This window comes from Lactuca serriola, chromosome 9 (assembly GCF_051521515.1).
Source record: "Lactuca serriola cultivar US96UC23 chromosome 9, Lser_US96UC23_V15, whole genome shotgun sequence".
Taxonomy (NCBI): domain Eukaryota; kingdom Viridiplantae; phylum Streptophyta; class Magnoliopsida; order Asterales; family Asteraceae; genus Lactuca; species Lactuca serriola.
The window spans coordinates 83,372,477-83,391,977 of NC_136416.1; positions in this window are offsets into that span (position 1 = coordinate 83,372,477).

Below are 19,501 nucleotides of genomic sequence, written 5' to 3' on the forward strand. Positions count from 1 at the left end.
TCGGACCCTCGTGGCACCTCCCCATTGGACCAAAGTCCGGTCCACTCAGAAGCTTCCACGTCCGAAGCCTCGCCCCATATACCCTTCGCATGACCGACGTGTGGCTGCTGACTCACCTTCGGACCGCACCCTCGCACTCCTATAAAAAGGGTGTGAGACTTCTCGAATTTTTACACAATTTCACCCCATTTTTAATATCTTTTCACTTCTCTCACTTCCACAAACTTTTATACAACCCCTAAAGCCCCGATATCTTATTTCATACTCTAAGCAAGCCTCGAAGCCCCGAGATTCCCGGGAAGTTAACCTCTCTCCAGTCGAAACTCTGCCCAATTGAGCCGGTTTCTCGTCAAATAAACTTCTTTCCGGGAAACGAAACGCTGCCCAAATCCCCATATAACAAGTGAGTTCATACCCTCGTATTTTCATAATTTCTACTGTTTTAAGGGGGGAAATACAAGTATAACACAAGAACTTTGTGTTACAAATAAATGATGTCAAATCATGATAAAACGATTTTAAAGTATTAAAAATACTCAAAATATTGAACTCTTTTATAAACCTATATTTTTCCCAAAAATTCATTTTTGTATATATATATATATATATATATATATATATATATATATATATATATATATATATATATATATTAATATAAATTAGATTTAAAAGGCTTAGGACTAATAACTCATTCTAGGACCTTTTCCTTGTTTGCATGTGGACTTATCGTACCAGTTATTTGTCCGAATGTCGTTTAAATTTTACTTATATATAAAATTGTATATGTATATAAATATAAAAGTTATTTCATCAATTCAAATACCGTTGTAACATGTTGAGCAAGGGATTACATGTAAACATAGTTAAATACCGATTCAGAAAGTACATATAAATTATAATAGGTATAATTTATGATACATAGAACAATAATTCATGATTCAAGTATACTACAATACACTATTTTACAAGAACAAGGGTTTTGATTTAGAACAAATCAAGGGTTTACACTTATCAAATACATGTTCGGAATACTAATTCAAGAACATACTGTCAATCATTTATTTCAGAATGATTGGGTTTTCATAACTAATATACATGTAAAGTTTATATGATTTTAATGAGAAATTCAATTCAGGTTGTTTAATTCATTTTAGACAACCAAGGTAAAACCCTGACATTATAACTAGAATCTCCAGCCCAGGGATTGAAACTAGTAGTGTGTAGATCTATATCGGGATTGACAACCCCAAACTCAGGCTGCTAGCTACAGTTTGGCATACACACCAATGAGTGGCAACTGTTATCAACAGTTTAAACGCCCACAAAGCGTTTGTTTCAGGCGATCATGTCTTAGTATGGTTATAATAACTCATTAAAAAGATATTAACAACATGTTAGTGTATAAACAACTAAACGTAAGTACATCTTCAAAGTACCAGTTTACAAAATACAAAGTATAATGATATATTACAGTTTTCAATAACAGCTGGTGAAGCCATACACACTCTCAGTTACAAGTTTTACAAATTCAGAACATTGGTTTACAAATAGAAGGCTTTATGGGAAGAAAACTACTTTTCATATACAACAGAAAATATGGGATTTTATGGAACATCTTTCATATTCAAGATACAAAGACATTCTTTCAAACATAAAGACTTATGTACTCACTCAACTTATTGTTGATACTCTCTTTTCAAATTACTTGTATTCTCTAGGAAACAATAACAGGTACTCCCCGAGCTTTTTGAGAAGATGGAGCTATTATGAGTCATATCTTCTTCTTTTGTATAACTAATTTGTTTTCAATATACAATGATTTAACACATGTAAATACTTATACTATTAAATAAAATGGTTGTTTGTACTTTGATTATTATGATGCATGTGTTGTGATACTACAAATGAAGTCCTCCACCCCCGAACGTTTCCGCCATCTGGTGAAGTCTTTGTACGAGCACTCTCTAGAGTGCACTGGAGCTTCGGCAACGGTGGGAGGCACATAAGTTCCACTCCTACTAGTATCGGTCGAGGTGAATTGTGCTAAAGCTGCAGTAACAACCGCATTCACAGTAGCTTGAATAGCTATTGGGTTGTATTGAGGAGGAGGTGGAGGTGGTTGCATAGGAGTTATCGGGGGATTACGCCTCGTCACTCTTTGAGGAGGCATTGTTCAACTAAAATTTTTACAAAGATGGAAATGATAGTAAGAATCAATTGAAAGTATGATTCAATGTAGATCTAGTACTAGAAAGATGATAGGATTTGAATAATAATTTCCATGAGATTAGATATCTGTCAATAATACTAGTATTACAAATGTAACAAGTTTGGGAAAAATGACCTAGAAGTAGGTCTTAAGTCAGACCAAGATGAGAAAATTTTGACAGAATTAAGACTTATCAAGCTTAAAGTCTTATCATAGATAGGAAAATAAAACTAGAGTTTTTTTTTACATAGACCTAAGTTATATCCAAAAGAGAAGTTGGGTAGGCTCTATCTACGACGAGAACCACTAGAACGAGTCCTTGATTCTGCCAGACCACGCTCCATATCCCTCATGCGTCTTTCATATGCTGCCTACCGAGCTCGAAGTTCCCTGACTTCAGCTTGGGTTGCAGTAAGATCTCTCTGCAGAGCCGCATTCTAGTTCTGAGTCCTTTCATAAGCAGACTCCAGATGGCGAATGTGAATGGTATTGACTCCCGCATCGGCATCAACTTCCATGATTCGGTTGATGAGCGCTCTACCATGCTCATCATTACGAGCAATCTTGCGAACCAGGATAGGCAGGACTCTGTCCGCTTAGCCTCCCTCGCTCAAGTTATAGAAGCTTCGATCTTCGTTGTAAGGTAAGGGTTGACCCTGTTCATGGCTCCATCTGTTCATGTTTGTTGCCCACAGGGGTGTGGGCCTTGAAATACTGGACGAGGGTTAGGGTTCGGGATTTGAGCCACTGGGGGTAGGTTATTGACTTCGGGTTCGGAGTCAGAATCCTCCGAAAAGTTCTCTGCAAAGTCGTCATCCAGAGGGATTGGATGATTCTCTTCTGGCTCTACATCGAGCCATCCTCCATTACCTTGGTTAGGGAAGTATGAGTCGCCATGGGGATGGAATCCAGCCATGTTATCCACGTGAGAATAAGGATAAAGAATGATTAATAGAGTAATTATAAGATGATCTTTATCAGTTACTTCAATACTTGCATAGTGCATACCAGTTACTTGTAATCAAAACTTGATAGACCTTCGAATAAGTGACCCTAACTCCAAATCCACAACCAAACAAGGAACAGGAAGTAAAGAAAAGATCACAGATTCTTAGTCCATGACATCCTAGTCACATATAACCTTAGCGTATCCACTTAGCAACTATTGACCTACAAATAAAGGCATTTAGTTCTCAAATAATAATTATAGTAACACAAAATACTCCTATAGTATTTTAAGCTTATGTTCTGTTTTAATGTTTTCATTGTAGCAGTGTTTGTAAGTTGTTAGACTTGCTGCAACATCACAATGATTCCTAGGAACATGCTAATCACTTCTCAGAAATATATAGTTGATCATGTTATATCACTCCCAGATCTGATCATATGTTCCCAAGCCTACTTGTGCTACCCAACAACCACAATACTTTTGTTCTGTCTTAGTGACATTGATTTTAGTATGAATGCAGGTGTGTATACTTTGGTTAAATATTTTATTATTTAACAATATATACTCTTGGTCAAAGTATTTAATCCTATTGTGTTTATAGTTTGTATACCTTTTATGGGTTGATATACTTGATTCACCATAAACAATGCTCTGATACCAATCTGTCACACCCCAAAACCTGAACGGCGGAAACGTTCAGGGGCGGAGGACGTCAGGTATAGTATCACAACAATGCATAATAGTAAACAAGAAACAACATCGTCCATTGCATTAATAATATAATTTTAATACAAACATGTTCTGTATAGTTTATAAGACACCAAAAACATGAATCAAAATAAGAGATGAGTCTTGAACGTGCTCCATCTTCTCAGAACCTGGCATCGGTACCTGTCTACTGATGACCTGAGAATTCAAGTTATTTTGAAAGCGTAGATCAACATTAAAGCTGGTTAGTTCATTAGTATTTTAGTGTCGTTTCTTGTATGAAAGTGTTTGTAGTAAATGTTTGTTATTATTTGTGAATTTTTGTATCTGCTAGAAAATCCTATATATTTTCTACTAAAAGTAGCCTTCTACCAAGGCCTAAATGTTCTGTATGTTATTCGTTTGTAAGAGTGTGTAATTTTCCCCAAAGATAGACTATCATTTACCAGAAATATAGTTTACATTACCGTTTATGTGAGTAGCTCACTATATGAATGTAATGGGAAATTAATATTGATGTACTTGTAGTATTAGAATATAACTACTACCATTGTACTAACTACCTTAAAACCATTGTTTTTAGTTAAGGCAAAATGTGATATAGTTGTAACCATGCTTGATCAACTAGTTGAAACACGATGCTCTAAGGCATTGAAATGGTATGACATTAGTCACTCGTAGACCTGCAGGTCCCACTGAAGCTAGCAGCAAGGTGTAGGATAGTCAGTCTCGTATAGATCTATACACCAACTCATGCTCTCCCTCCAGGAGACTCTGATCGCAAAACGTGACACAATAGTAGATTGCCATGCCATAAATTAGTGACTCACATTAATGTTATAGTGTTCTGGTGTTTGTATAGTATGTTCTAGTGTATTGTATGTTTTCTCTGTACTAGTGTAGTGTATGTTCTCTTATGTTCTCTTTGTTTCTCATCATAGTATGTTATCTTGTATAATGTAGTGTATTGTATGTTCTCTTAGTTTCTCATCATAGTATGTGCGTTCTGATTCTCATAATAGTAAGTTTTTATTAACTCATGAGTGAACTGACTTTTGTATGTTTCATTGTACTAGCAATAGTGAGTAGTGACTTCCTAAACTATACCAATTATAGTTTACTAGTAGAGTTGTTTGTATAAATGAACCTGTTTATACACCTTTGCTACCCAAAGGTATTGAACTGAATGTACAACTTTAATATCCATATACATACACATAATATACAACTAAGATTCAAACGACCGTTAGACAAACAACCGAATACCCTAAGTCCACAATCAAACAAGGAATAGGAAGTAGGGCAAGTTATTAGTTCTAACTCCTTTCAGTACTACTTATATAACTATATCTACATAGACATGATTTTGACAATATACATTTGAAAGAGTTTAATAAGGAGTTTTGCATGTAAAAAGTTTGTAAAACGATTTGAAGTAGTTTATTTGATAAAACAGTTAAAAGTATAGGAAATCCATCTGTTTGATAGTTATTAATCACATGTGATTGATATAATAACTATAATGTTTCAACTTGTATTCCCCCCCCCCCCCCCCATAAAAGCATTTAACATCATTTAAAAGATAAGTTAAGGGGTATGAACTCACCTACGGTGAGTGTTATGAATGAAAGACTGGTTTGCAGGATACTAAGTGCCAAGTGAAGACTTGAGCACAATGGATCCTAATAAGCATATAATGACACATATATGTATATAATTAGTGTTTAAACAAACAATTATGCAAGGAAAGACACCCTAGGACATAGAAAATAGTTAGATCCAGGTGTTAGAAGTACCAAGGGTTGCATATATTGGGTGTATGGCCACACCATGGGGTATACGGCCAAAATGGCGTGTTTTTCATGTGTGTGTACGGCCAGAGTGTACAGTCCAAGTGGGTGTACGGCTGCACACTCATGGTGAAACATGCCCATCGTTGGGAATTATGTGGTTCAACACCTGTTGGAACCAATATATTCTCCTGACTCTATATCACCTTAGAAATAAACCCCAAAATTGCGCACTCGATAAACTAGTTGTCACCTTTGTGTGAGAAATCGAAATACCAAATTCTTCCCATAAAAGTGACACATAAGGAACATTCAAACTGCAGTACAATCCTGTCATGACAAAGTATACTTCAATCTTCGCTTTGTCAAGCACATAACTCCTTCCTATCAAACACCTTAGAATGATCCCAAACAAGAAACTCCAAACACATGGAAGATTTGATTTCTTAAAATGGCTAATTGTAGTGAGGGTAGGTTGATGTCCCATTTCGTTGAACATATGAATAACTTGATCATTTGTAACTACATATAAATTACCTGAAGTTTGTAGTCTCTGAACTTGGACAAACCATTTTTGAGTGAGCTTATTTGATTTTAAATATGTGCTAGAACATAACCACCCTAGTTGTTTTATTGAACACTACAGTTGAAGAAGCAAGATAGAGCCATTCCATTGGGATTGCAAAACGATGAAGAGACAGCAAAAAATAACACATAATTGTTCAGGGTTTGAACAATCATTTCTAACCCCTCAAGGTATAAATCATGAGATGGAACTAGACGAAGATTAGTGTGTTGGATCTTCATCATAGGTTGCGAAAGTTCTTAGTCATTGGTTGTGCTTTTATCAACATTGTGTTGAGAAGCAACCATTGTTGGGAATTGAAGAGAATTTGATAATCGTGGAATAGTTAGGGTTCATGAGGTTCAATTAGAGAGCAGAAAGTTGAAAAGGAAATTATCATCTTCCTTTTATAACTTGCCTTATTTTTTAATTTGAACCGGTACCCAATACTAGTGTTGGTTATAGAGCAGAGTGTTGGTTACTTATGTAGCGTCGTAAAAATCTCCATGTCATAAAATTGATCATCATGTTTCTCCTTGATTATCATGAAAATCATGAACTGTCACTTCCATCGGATCATTCGTTGTTCCCAATTGGATAACAAACCTCACAAGTTCCGTTCCCAAAATGAGTACACCATGTGTTTCATCACCAATCAACGACAATTATCTCAGCACGGAGGTTGGGCTCATTCGCTTATGGGATTGCGAAGCGAAATTATATGTCAGACGTTGCAAAATCAAAGTTTCAAGAAAGTACTAACAAAAACCTCAAGGATTCCAGTGCTTTTGTGTGCCAAAGAATGAGATAGAAGAAAGTAAAACAAGTTGTGGATATCTTGATATAAAAAATCCTTCTGATATAAAAATAGATTGATCCCAAGAAATGATCTCTTCATTCGACATCAAGAGAGATGAAGAATTGCTTCTGTGGTGTCCCGTGAACTACAATCGAATACTCGTCGATGAGTATCAAAGGGATTGTTTTTCAATTGGTTTCGAAGGCAGCTTCTATTTTACATAAGATCACAACTTAACATAAGTGTGATACAGTTGTGCAAAATTACTTGGATGACTAGTATCGTCAAGAACAAGTATGGTTAGTGATGATTATAAGTTACAAAAGTTTAGAGAAGATATTCAAACAAAAATAACATTCCAAAAAAGGAAATACATGTTCTTTTTGGGAAAAAACGTCTTCGTATTGTAACATTTTATCAAGATCACACAATACGAATGGAAATGAGATTTTGAATATCAATATGGTACAAAGAAACAAACGTTTTGAGAAAATTTTGATCAAAGTTCTTCATGGTCAATTCTTTAATGTTTAGGTTTGTGGGTTTCACCATCATCACGAAAGAATGACTCAAGATCATTAACACATATGTGTGACATATCTACATTGTGTTAGGTTTCGAACAAAAATATCGAGGATATGCAGTGTAGTGTGTGATCATGAAAGAAATTTTGGGTAAAAAAGATTTAGTGAAAGAGCTCATTGTACCTCTGCTAAAAAATTTGGATCAAATAGAAAACTCTTGACTTATCATGAGAAGAGTAAGGTAGCTCGTTGACTAAGGTGAATACAGCCTTATTAGGAAGAAACTTTTTTAAGAAAGATTTCATTAAGGCTTCGAACACAAGGAGTCTTTGAGGCTTTGAGGACAACATGTTGCAACATGCTTCTAGGGACACTTAAATAGTACATAGATTCGAATAATGCATGTTACCTTGAAGAATACTGTCTCGTGGCATACAAAAGTGCATCATGTTATTACAATGAGATACCAACAAAAATATTTTTGCATTTTTGATTTTATCAAAGAATAAAAGATATTAAAGAAAATATTTTTGTATTTTTAATTTTTAAAAAAGCAGAAGCAAAAAATAAGATTTTTTTTTGGATTTTTGATTTTTGAAAAACAGAAACAAAAAAATAAAAAAAATCTTTTTGGATTTTTGACTTTTAAAAATGCAACAATAACAAAAATAAACGAACTTAAAAAAATGTTACCGAGATACTTTCGACCCATAATCTACCAATCTTCAATAGTAGGTTGTGCGTCGAATGTCTTTCACCAAACGCGAATTGGGATCTTGTATTGAATGATTCAGAAGGAAGTTGAATGAAAGGACAGCCGAACGCAGAGCGTGAACAGTAACCTCTAAAAAAACGTAAAAAAATCGAATGTTAATTAAACCACATGAATATTATAGCTACTTGTCGAATGTAATAAAAACAATCGAAAGTAAGATAAAAACATATGTTCCAGTCAAATTGAAGAAGAATGTGGAATAGTGCATGCATCTGTCATTCCCAGTCCATGAAAAATCTTTAGGAATGTTTTTTCATCTAAGGGTTTTGTGAAAATATCAACTAGTTGATCTATTGTTCTAACAAAATAGATTGCAATGTTCTCATCTTCAATTTGATCTTTGATAAAATGATAACGAAGAACAATATGTTTCCGTTTTTAATGTTGGACCGGATTTTAACAAATTCGAATTGCACTTTGAGAATCGCAATATATAGGTATTTTCTTCATGTTGATTGCATAGTCACGTAATTGGCTTTGAATCTGAATCACTTGTGATATGCATGCTACATCATCAATGTATTTTGCCTCAGCAGTGGAAATAGAAACACAAGTTCTCTTTTTTGATTTCCAACTCACAAGTTTCATGTCCAAAATTTAGCATCCTCCAGTTGTGCTCTTTTGATCCAATTGACATCCACCTAATTTTGCATCAGAAAATTCTTGGATAAAAAATCTTGTCTTTGAAGGATAACACAATCCTAACGAAATTGAACCTTTGAGGTATCGAAAGATATTATTTACTGCAGAAAGATGGGTTTGTCTTGGTTTCAATTGGTACCTGGCACGATTACATACAACAAACATAATATCACATCGAGTTGAAGTTAAATACAAAAGCGAAGATCATGCACTTATACGTTGTGACATCCATAACAGTCTTCTCCAACGAAGGACTTAAGGGCGTGCCAACAACAATAGGTAATAAGGATTCCTTCCCTACATTGACGAATATGTAAACCCAAAAAATTATTAATGCCACCCATCATACTCATTTCGAATTGACTTTTCATTAATTCCTCAAATTCCTTGTACAATGAAGGATCCATCGAACCAAACGAAATGTCATCGAAAAAATTTGAATGAGCATCAGATTATCCTCTAATTTCTTTCGAAATAAAGTGGGATCAACAAATCCTTGTTTAAATTTAGCAATTTACAAAAAATTTCAAGAGTTGCATACCAAGCACGAGGTGCTTGTTTCAACCCATAGACTGCCTTGTCTATATTAAAACAGTGATCAGAATACGTATCGTTAACGAAACCTGGTGGTTGTTCTACATACACTATTTCTTCCGGAACACCATTTGGGAATGCACATTTCACATCTATCTGGTAGACAACGAAATCCTTATGAGTTGCATAAGGAAGAAGTATTTGTACCGCCTCCAGTATTGCAACAGTGGAAAAGGTTTCCTCGGGAATTGGATTATCATCAACATTGATTTCTGCATTAATTTCCTTATCAGGAATACCAAAAATTTAATCAAGATCAATATCAAAAGTATGCATTTGTTCAGATTCAACATTTGGTTAAGAATAATTAGTTTTCGAATGAATGATTTTTTAACGCTTTTCACATAATGATCATAAAATGTGAGATTTGAAGTTTCTTCTAGCTTACTTGTTTGCTTTTTCAACACCCTATAAGCTACAAAAGTTGGAGAATATCCCAAGAAAATTCATTTATTATCTTTCGACTGAAATTTGGAAAGATTATCCTTGAAATTCACGATGAAACATCTGCATCCAAAGTCATGGAAAAATTTAACATAAGGTTTCCTTTAGTTTATAATTTCATAAGGTGTTACGTTAAAATGATGATGTATTAAAGAAAGATTTTGCATAAAGCAAGCAGTCGAAACCGCTTCTACCCAAAAGTGTAGTGGCAAATTCGTAGAAGTGAGCATCATTCTTGCCGCTTTACACAAGGAACAATTTCTTCTTTCGAAAACACCATTTTGTTGCGGTGTGTATGGGGACCAAAAATTATGAAATATGTCCAGTTCAATTAAAAATGAATATTGAATTTGATTTTTGAATTATGTTCCTTTATCACTCATTATAATTCGATCTTTCCTTTTTAAACTCAGTTTTATGCTCTTGATAAAATCAATCATCACTTGAGTAGTTTCACACTTCTGTCAAAGAAACAAAACCAAAGTAAACCTTGAAAAATCATCAACAATATGTAGTATGTACTTCTTCTTATCGAGAGACTCAACAGGTGAACATCCACACAAGTCAATGTCAAGAAGTTTCAAAGGTTCAATGATTTTTAAATCAATTATGATCGGATGACCCTAAGGATGTTGTTTTCCCTGTTTACATGCAGCAGATAATGAATCATTGTCAAATTTTAAAATAGGTAAGCCATGAACAAGATCGTTAAGAACAAGTTTGTTTAGATTTTTGAAGTTGAGACGAGAAAGACGTCTATGTCATAACCAACTGAGATCCGAAGATTCTTTCGATAGAAAACATACTGAGGGAATGCCGACAACTAGTTTCATCTCAAGGGTGAACATGTCTCCCTTTGGTTTCTACTTTATCAGAATCTCATTCGTTTCCTTTTTGGAGATATACTTCCTTCCTCATCAAAAAAGAACATGATTACCTATTCCAATAACTAGTTCTGAAACACTAATCAAATTATACTTTGATCCTTCTATAAAAGCGACTTGATTCACTATGACTTTCCCATTTGTCACTTTCCATAACCTTTGACTTTACATTTCTATTTTTTTTTTCAAATTGACAACTGCAACATTTTATAATTTACGAAAATCTCTCAAAGTTTCCTTCCTGCCATTCATGTGATTTAAGCATCCACTATCAATATTCTAATACTCATAATATTTTTCGTCACATAGTACCTACGATCAGTTAGAAAAATAAACATCCGCAAGACCTTTTGGCTTCTTGGGCATTTGTTTCAATCACATTGTACAATGAAGAACCTTAGACCCGATTACAAACTTTCGATTTAAAATTGTCAATTAAATCCATTTCATTTGCTTCACACATCCAAATATAATCATGGAATGGGGAAGGTTGAACTTTGATTTTCACTTTTCCATCTTTTTTCTAAGAAGCACCAATTTTCGTCTTTGGAATTTCTTTCCACTTTATCATCATTGGTATAGATTCTTGAGATGAAATACTTCCATTCATTGAATCATTCAAGTACTTCTCGTAGGAATTTTGTATTATCTCTTGAGAATACTTTTGTAACTGATATTATTTTCCTTTTCCTTCAATCCAATGATTGATGTTCTTTACATCACTTCTACCTTTTGGAATGAAGCTTTCGTCATCTGTTTCGAAGTAGGATTTGGGAAATTTGGGTTTTTAGGTTTAAAAGATTCACTCTTCCTTTCTTTAACTTCCAATTCTCAAATTGAACATTTCTTTGTAAACCATTTGTTTCGAAAATTCTTTGAATTTTGTGAAAACTTCTTTGATGTTTCAAGGGATTTTGTTTAAAAACATTTTGTTTATGAAATCTTTTTCTTTTTTCCAATAGGTTTTATTTTGTGCTTTTGATTTCGAAATTACGTCACTATAGGACAAATTTTGTACTCTTCTTTTGAAAATTTGTGTCTTCACCTTTTGGTGTTTTGGATCATTAGGTAAAGAATCAACACCTTTTGACTTGATTTGGAAACAAAACATCTTATGAATCCCTTAACCTAGTATAAACCACTGTATTTGATTCAAGATAATGTTTTCCTTTTTTTTTAACAGTTTCAAGTATTGTAACAGCTCAATTTTCAAATAAATTTTTCATTTAAAACAAAGCATCTTTATTCGACAAAAGGGTTTATTCCAAGTTTATTTCTAAAGTATAAATAATAAATCTTCAGGATCTTCAACAGCGGCAGTGTGTACGTGTCACGCCGGCGCCTTCCCACGGTCATCACTAGTACCTGAAAAGAAACATAACCACAACTAGTAAGCATAAATGCTTAGTGAGTTCCCCAGTATACGACTTACCCACATACGCCTTCCGGCCCGGACCTTTCAGTCCACATAACATTGCCTTCCGGCCCGTAATATAATCGCCTTCCGGCCCATAACGTATCGCTTTCCGGCCCGTACTAGATTGCCTTCCGGCCCATAGTGTTTTGCCTTCCGGCCCATAATAGTATAAAACATAACACATGTAACATAACGCACATAACACATAAGTCATACATCATACCGTTCTTTCTGTCACATAAGGTCTCGCCTTCCGGCCCGTATAAGTATACATCACATATAAGCATACATCACACATAAAGCATCTACCTCTCTAGACATAGCATAGATATAACAAATACGACCTTCCGGTCTCACAGTCAAACCCTTCCGGGTGAAGTATAGTGAGAAGACTCACCTCGTAGTATGCAAGCTATAAACCCTTCGAGCTACTCGCACTCGATCCGCTAATCCGCAAATTCCCTATAATACCACATACCTTTATTAATGATCTTATCAAACAAGACAACTGACCCTACTAAGTTATATACAGGTCAACGGTCAACCTTGACCGGACTCGTCGAGTCTAAAGGGTAACTCGACGAGTATAGACACCCTGACACTACTCGCCGAGTCTGAAGAACGACTCGACGAGTTCCTGTAGATCTTCAAGCTACTCGCCGAGTCTGAAGAACAACTCGACGAGTTTCAATAGGTCTTCAAGCTACTCGCCGAGTCTGAAGAACAACTCGGCGAGTCCTAGTGAATCTTCAAGCTACTCGCCGAGTCTGATCATTGGACTCGGCGAGTCCTCGCCATGCAGCCAATCCGCTGCCTCCTGTAGTTCGCATGATTTCGAAATATATAGATATGGGGCTTCCTGGACTTTCACATATACTAATACCGGGGTTTTTAAACACTTATAACATCACTACAATCCAACAATCCCTTAAATGGGTTTCCTAAACCCTAAATTCGCATACAACATAAAAGCTACAGATTTCGATCCGAAGATTACCTGGAAACGTGTTCCTTGTGTCTCCAAACCCCCAGTCCTCGATTCCTTTGATCACCACCTTGCTCCTCCTTGTCCAACGATCTCTTCAAGCCTTCTCAAATCCTCTCTCTTGCTTCAGATGCTCACACACTCCCAGGGGATCTTCAACCGGCCAAAAGATGCGACATGACGGCCATAAGATCGTTATATACGGTTCAGAATCGAAACGGCTAGGGTTCAGCTGAACAGCGTCGACTCGCCGAGTCCCTTATTGGACTCGTCGAGTCCAGTCGCGCATCTGCGACCAAGACCACGGCCCTACTCGGCGAGTCATGCACCAACTCGCCGAGTCCCCTCCTAAATGTGCCCCAAAAATAAATTTAGAGAAATACCTGAAATTCCGGGCTGTTACAAGTATTCCTTTGAATCTTCGAAGACTTGATCTACCACAACTCTTGGAATTGGTTTCTCATTCGAGACTTTATCCTCGTCACTCACATAATCCTCGACCACAACAGTTCATGAGAATCATAGGTTTTGGATGTTGAAGGTTAATGATTATTTACTTTCGACATTGAATCATTACATTATGGGCCTTTAGCCATTGAATTGAGATTAATTACAGACAATCGTGAGCAATCCACACATTCCTCTGCCTTAATTTAACTGATAGTGTTAGAATTATCTTCTATGTTAGCAAAATTTTGTTGAGAACTAAGTGTCGACTTCTTAGTCATGTTCACAATATCATCAGCATTCAAACATCCATTTATATTACAATACCATATTCATAAGAATCATTTAGAATTTTATCATATTCAACAATCTTACTTTCACATATCATATGATGTTTCATCTATTTTTTCTCTTTTAAACGAAAGAAAATGAAGCAGTTTCCAATGATATTCATCGCATATGTCAAATGAATGATAAAAAAAATTTCAATTTCCTGTACAGGTGTTTAGCTGAACTTTCAAGGAAAAAATATATCGAGGACGTCAAGTTGATCTAACTTATATAAATTTCTATCATTCAAATTTGTATATTCACCTTCATCACATAATATGAATTTATGCACATGCTTTGAGTGTGCTTAAATTATCCTTTTGTTCATCTTATTCATCAAACCCTAACAATCTAAACTAAATTGTGTGAGTTGTAGAGCAACTTTCAAATGAATATTGTAAAATTAAATAGGCTTATATTATAATAGATAATAATAGACGAATGTTTGTGTCTTGCATAAGAATAATTTTTTTTTATTAAAGTTATGACAAATATATTCAATAATATACTTAAACTATTTATATGCATATTTTAATAAAAATCAGTATATCATTGTTATAAATTTATAGTTAATAACTTTTTTTAATAATATGATATAGAACATTCTAATTATCTTAAAATACATCATAAAATAGTTACATATTAAAACCTTATCATCTTAATAGTCACTACATGTAAATAACGTAAATATAGATGAAATAAAAATAAATTTATTTTGTTGATCTATAACAATATTTAGCTATTAAGAGCTAAACAATTTAGATGAAATGTTTTAGTAATCATATTGATTTATAGGCTACATGTGAATTTGACGCTTCAATATTTCACATTTTATTTAAAATTTTATTATTTTCAAATAATTAATAAACAACATTTTTTGAAAAGAAATTAATATAAATAATAGTTTTTTGTTGGTATATTTGCTAGTATGATATTTAAATTTAAGTTTTCTAATTAACCAATATAATCATTATATTAATGACTCAATTAATGATCAATAGTTAAAAAGTCTTTTTATGTGGTACAAGTATGACGAAGAGTCATCAAAGTTTCAAAATGTATAATGTTCAACGAAAATATCATTATATAATTTAGAAGATAATAATCGATTTCTAACCATATCTTATTTCTTTTTTATAATTTTTCTTCATCGAATTTGTAACATAAATGTTAATTATAATACATTTTCTATATTATGCTAAATTTAATTTTTGTATGGAACATAAATTGACTATACAATACAATTGGTTACAAATTAAAATTCCTTATCAAATTAATTGAAATTAATTGAAGTACAATCGGATACATAGAAAAAAACATGTATTCGTAAAAGTTAACAATATATATATATATATATATATATATATATATATATATATATATATATATATATATATATATATAGAGAGAGAGAGAGAGAGAGAGAGGATGTTTCAATTGAGAAAAAAAAGGTTGAGAATGGGGAAATCATTCTCAGCCACTCATTTATTTTTGCCGCAAAAGCCTCCGTCGTACCAGCAGAAATGGGAAATGAATAGACATGTGTTTTCCAACAAAACTTGTTTCCTTAAACTATGTTAATCATTACCTTAATATATACAAAAGCATAGTTTTTTCATTTTTTTTTTTAATATTTAAGAAGCTATTTTTATCGAAAAATGATTTTAAATATACTAAAATTCATGATTTTGTATTTTTTACAAATAGACATCCATATTGATATAGTTTTAAGATAAAATAATTTTTTTTTTATATTTTCAGCTATCGTTATTCATAAGTGAATAAAAATGAATCAGGTTTTTACTACAGTACATTCGTTATTCAGTTATGAATAAAAACTATGATTAATTTTTTTTTTACAATTTAAGTATCATTCAAATATAAATATAACATATAATAAACATAGTATATTCATATTTAAATATTAGACGATGCATTCACTTATGAATATCACATAGTATATTCACTTGTGAATATTAGATGATATATTCACTTATGAATATTAGATAATATTTTCATATCTGAATATTACATAGTATTACATGGTATATCACACGTGAATATTACATAGTATATTCATTTGTGAATATTAGATTATATATTCACTTATGAATATTGCACAGTATATTCACATATAAATATTACATAGTATATACACATATGAATATTACACAGTATATTTACATATGAATATTACAAGGTATTTTCACAAATATATATATAATTTTTATATGTTATTCATATATGAATAACATACAGACTTGAATATTTTTTTTTTGTTTTAATAATCATATACTGAGAAAACATATTCATACATGAATATAACGTGGTAATTTAGTTTATGCATTTCATCAAACAGTTGGAGTGCATACAATTTAACTTTTTTTAAAAATATTAAAAACATGATATTTTGACTATTTAAATCTTACAAAATAGTAGATTGATAGAGAATTATATGAATTTTTTCAAAAAAAAATGGTTTGATCTTTTTCTAACCTCAATTTTGAAGTTTTATTTGATAATCAATGTTGAATGAATGATATGAAGTGGATTTTTGTTGATTATTGATGATGTTGATCTAATAACGCTGGGAGTATAATTAATCATAGATGTTGAAGATCTGATCGTATTCAAGCACAATTGAAAGTTGAATTAAAAGAACCAAAAACGAATTTTTGTTGTTAACTGTTAAATCGTGTTGATTATTGACGAAGATTGATGATTGATTAGCACTGGATGATGTTGATGATGGTTTAATTGAAGAAATATGGATGATTGTTGAAAGTTGGAGAAGAAATTTAGATGATGAACGATGAATGGGTTTTAACTGTAATCTAATTCTCTACAGATACGTATTTGAGATTGAAGGTTGTTATCATATTTACAAGTTTGCCACCGTGTCTTTTTATGGTTAGATAAAATGAGTGGCTGAGAATGAATCCCCCATTCTCAACCTTTTTTATTTTCTCAATTGAAGTCACCTCTCTCTCTCTCTCTCTCTATATATATATATATATATATATATATATATATATATATATATATATATATATATATATATATATATATATATATATATATATATATATATATATATATATATATACTAAACCATTTGTACAACAAAGATATAGCTTTTGATAATATCAAAAGATCACACACACATTATATAATTTAGTTTAAGTTCTAACAATATAAAGAATATCACTTTAAATTATACTAACAAAGTAGTTTGATTGTATAGTCTTTTATCTTCAACATTTGCCTCTTTCCTCTTGATCATTCAATATGAATGCATACGCCAAAAAACTGACTCATTTATATCCTCCATTTCTTTATCTCATTCTCTAAACTATAACAATATCAATTATGTCTGCGAACTATATATATTATTTAAAAAAAGTAAAAAAAAAAATAACTCTTTAGTTTTGTAGTGCTCAATAAGTTTAGTGTTACAATTACAAGTATACATTAATAATCATAAATAAAGTTAGAAAACTCTTAAGTTGTAATAAACAATTAGTTTTTGTTTGAAAAACTTTTGAGCTGTAATTGAAGTTTTAAATAACTATGTTGCAATCAAAATGACCATTACTATAATATGTTATATATATATATATATATATATATATATATATATATATATATATATATATATATATATATATATATATATATATATAATTAAGTTCATTTAAGAAGAGTATTTATTGTGAGAACGTGAGAACACCATTTGTATGTTATTATTCTTGTTTGAATTTAATATGTATAGTATTGTAGTAATTACAATATAATTATATTCAATTTTATATTGCCATTCTACTATAAAATTTATATATATGTAGTAATTTAGTAAATTCTAATGTGAATGTTAAATATGTGACTCTTCATATATTCGATGATGAATAATGTCATAAAGTTGTACATACTAAATTTTAATGTGAATATTAATATGTGATTGTTCATATATTTGTTGATGAATAATGTCATAACGTTATATATACAAAATTCATAGCAGAATAGTAACATAAAGTAGTGTTCTCACGTTCTCACAATAAATACTGTTCTCACATGAACCTAACCCTATATATATATATATATATATATATATATATATATATATATATATATATATATAATTTTGAAATTAATTAATAGGACAACATTAGTACCAACGTCATTAGGGGTTACATAAGCATTAACAACAACATCAACATCGCCGATGTCGGTATCAATTGGAGACGGGATTAGGCCAGAGTCAACCGTTATTTTACGACGTCATGTGAGTAAGGTTGTAGAACTCGTTATTCGATACTTGTTCAGCCAACTGTCGAATAGCGAGTACTCAGGAGTAGACGAAGAATATTCGGATTCTGTAATTTATGTAGAAATATATTTATGGAAATTACATGTCAAAATTATAAGTAAAAATAATAAGTTAATTGAAATATATATAATAAAATTAGATACGTGTTAATACACAAAACTAAAAAACACATAATGGTTTCACTTCATTAATAACTAGTTGTGAAACCCGTATATTATAACGGTTTATTAAAATAAAATGTTAAATACGAATGATTAAAAGGGAAGTTTATTTGAATTTAAAATTAAAAATGAATAAAAATTATGAGAAAAAAAACATAAAAAGTTAAATTTAAATTATTTATTTAGTTGCTGTATTTGTGTATAAAACATGTTAATTATAACAAAATGTTAAATATGAATGTTTAAACTATAAATTTATTTAAAATTAAGATTGAAGTTTAAAATTTGAAAATTAAAATTTAAAATTAATATAGTCATTAATCATTATGGTATGTTTAATTTATGGAAACGAAATTAATGATATATTAAAAAATAAAAAATGACAAGTGAAAAATAAATATCTCAAAATTATGATAAAATAACATTTGACATAATACATGAGAGAATGACATGTGACAAAACTATTTTCATTTATTAGATATGATTACTGAAATTTTAAGATATATATGTGTGTTAAATAATTAATAAATTATTAAGTGTATTATACATATTAATCACCGAGTTGCTCGAGTTTATAACACTACTTGCTTCAATAAGCGCCGATCGGGGAATACATGTATTTTGTAACTCGTATCTGTAAGTGGCCAAGTAGGGAGTACTCGGTCGGATACTCAGACAACTCGGCGAATTTTACAACACTGCATGTGCATGGAATAGTGACAACAACAATAACGTCGATTTTGTGCGTTATAAGAAATGCAGTCATTACCGGCGACACTAATAGCGGCGACATCACCTTTAGCGCCGAGTTTTCGACAAGTCACCGCTAATGGTGTTGTCGCCGCTATTGGTGTCGCCGGTAATGTCTACCTACCCGAATCCGTGTTTTCACGTTCTGGTGAACATCTACCGTTTGATCATTTTTCTAATCTAATAGCTGAGAAACTC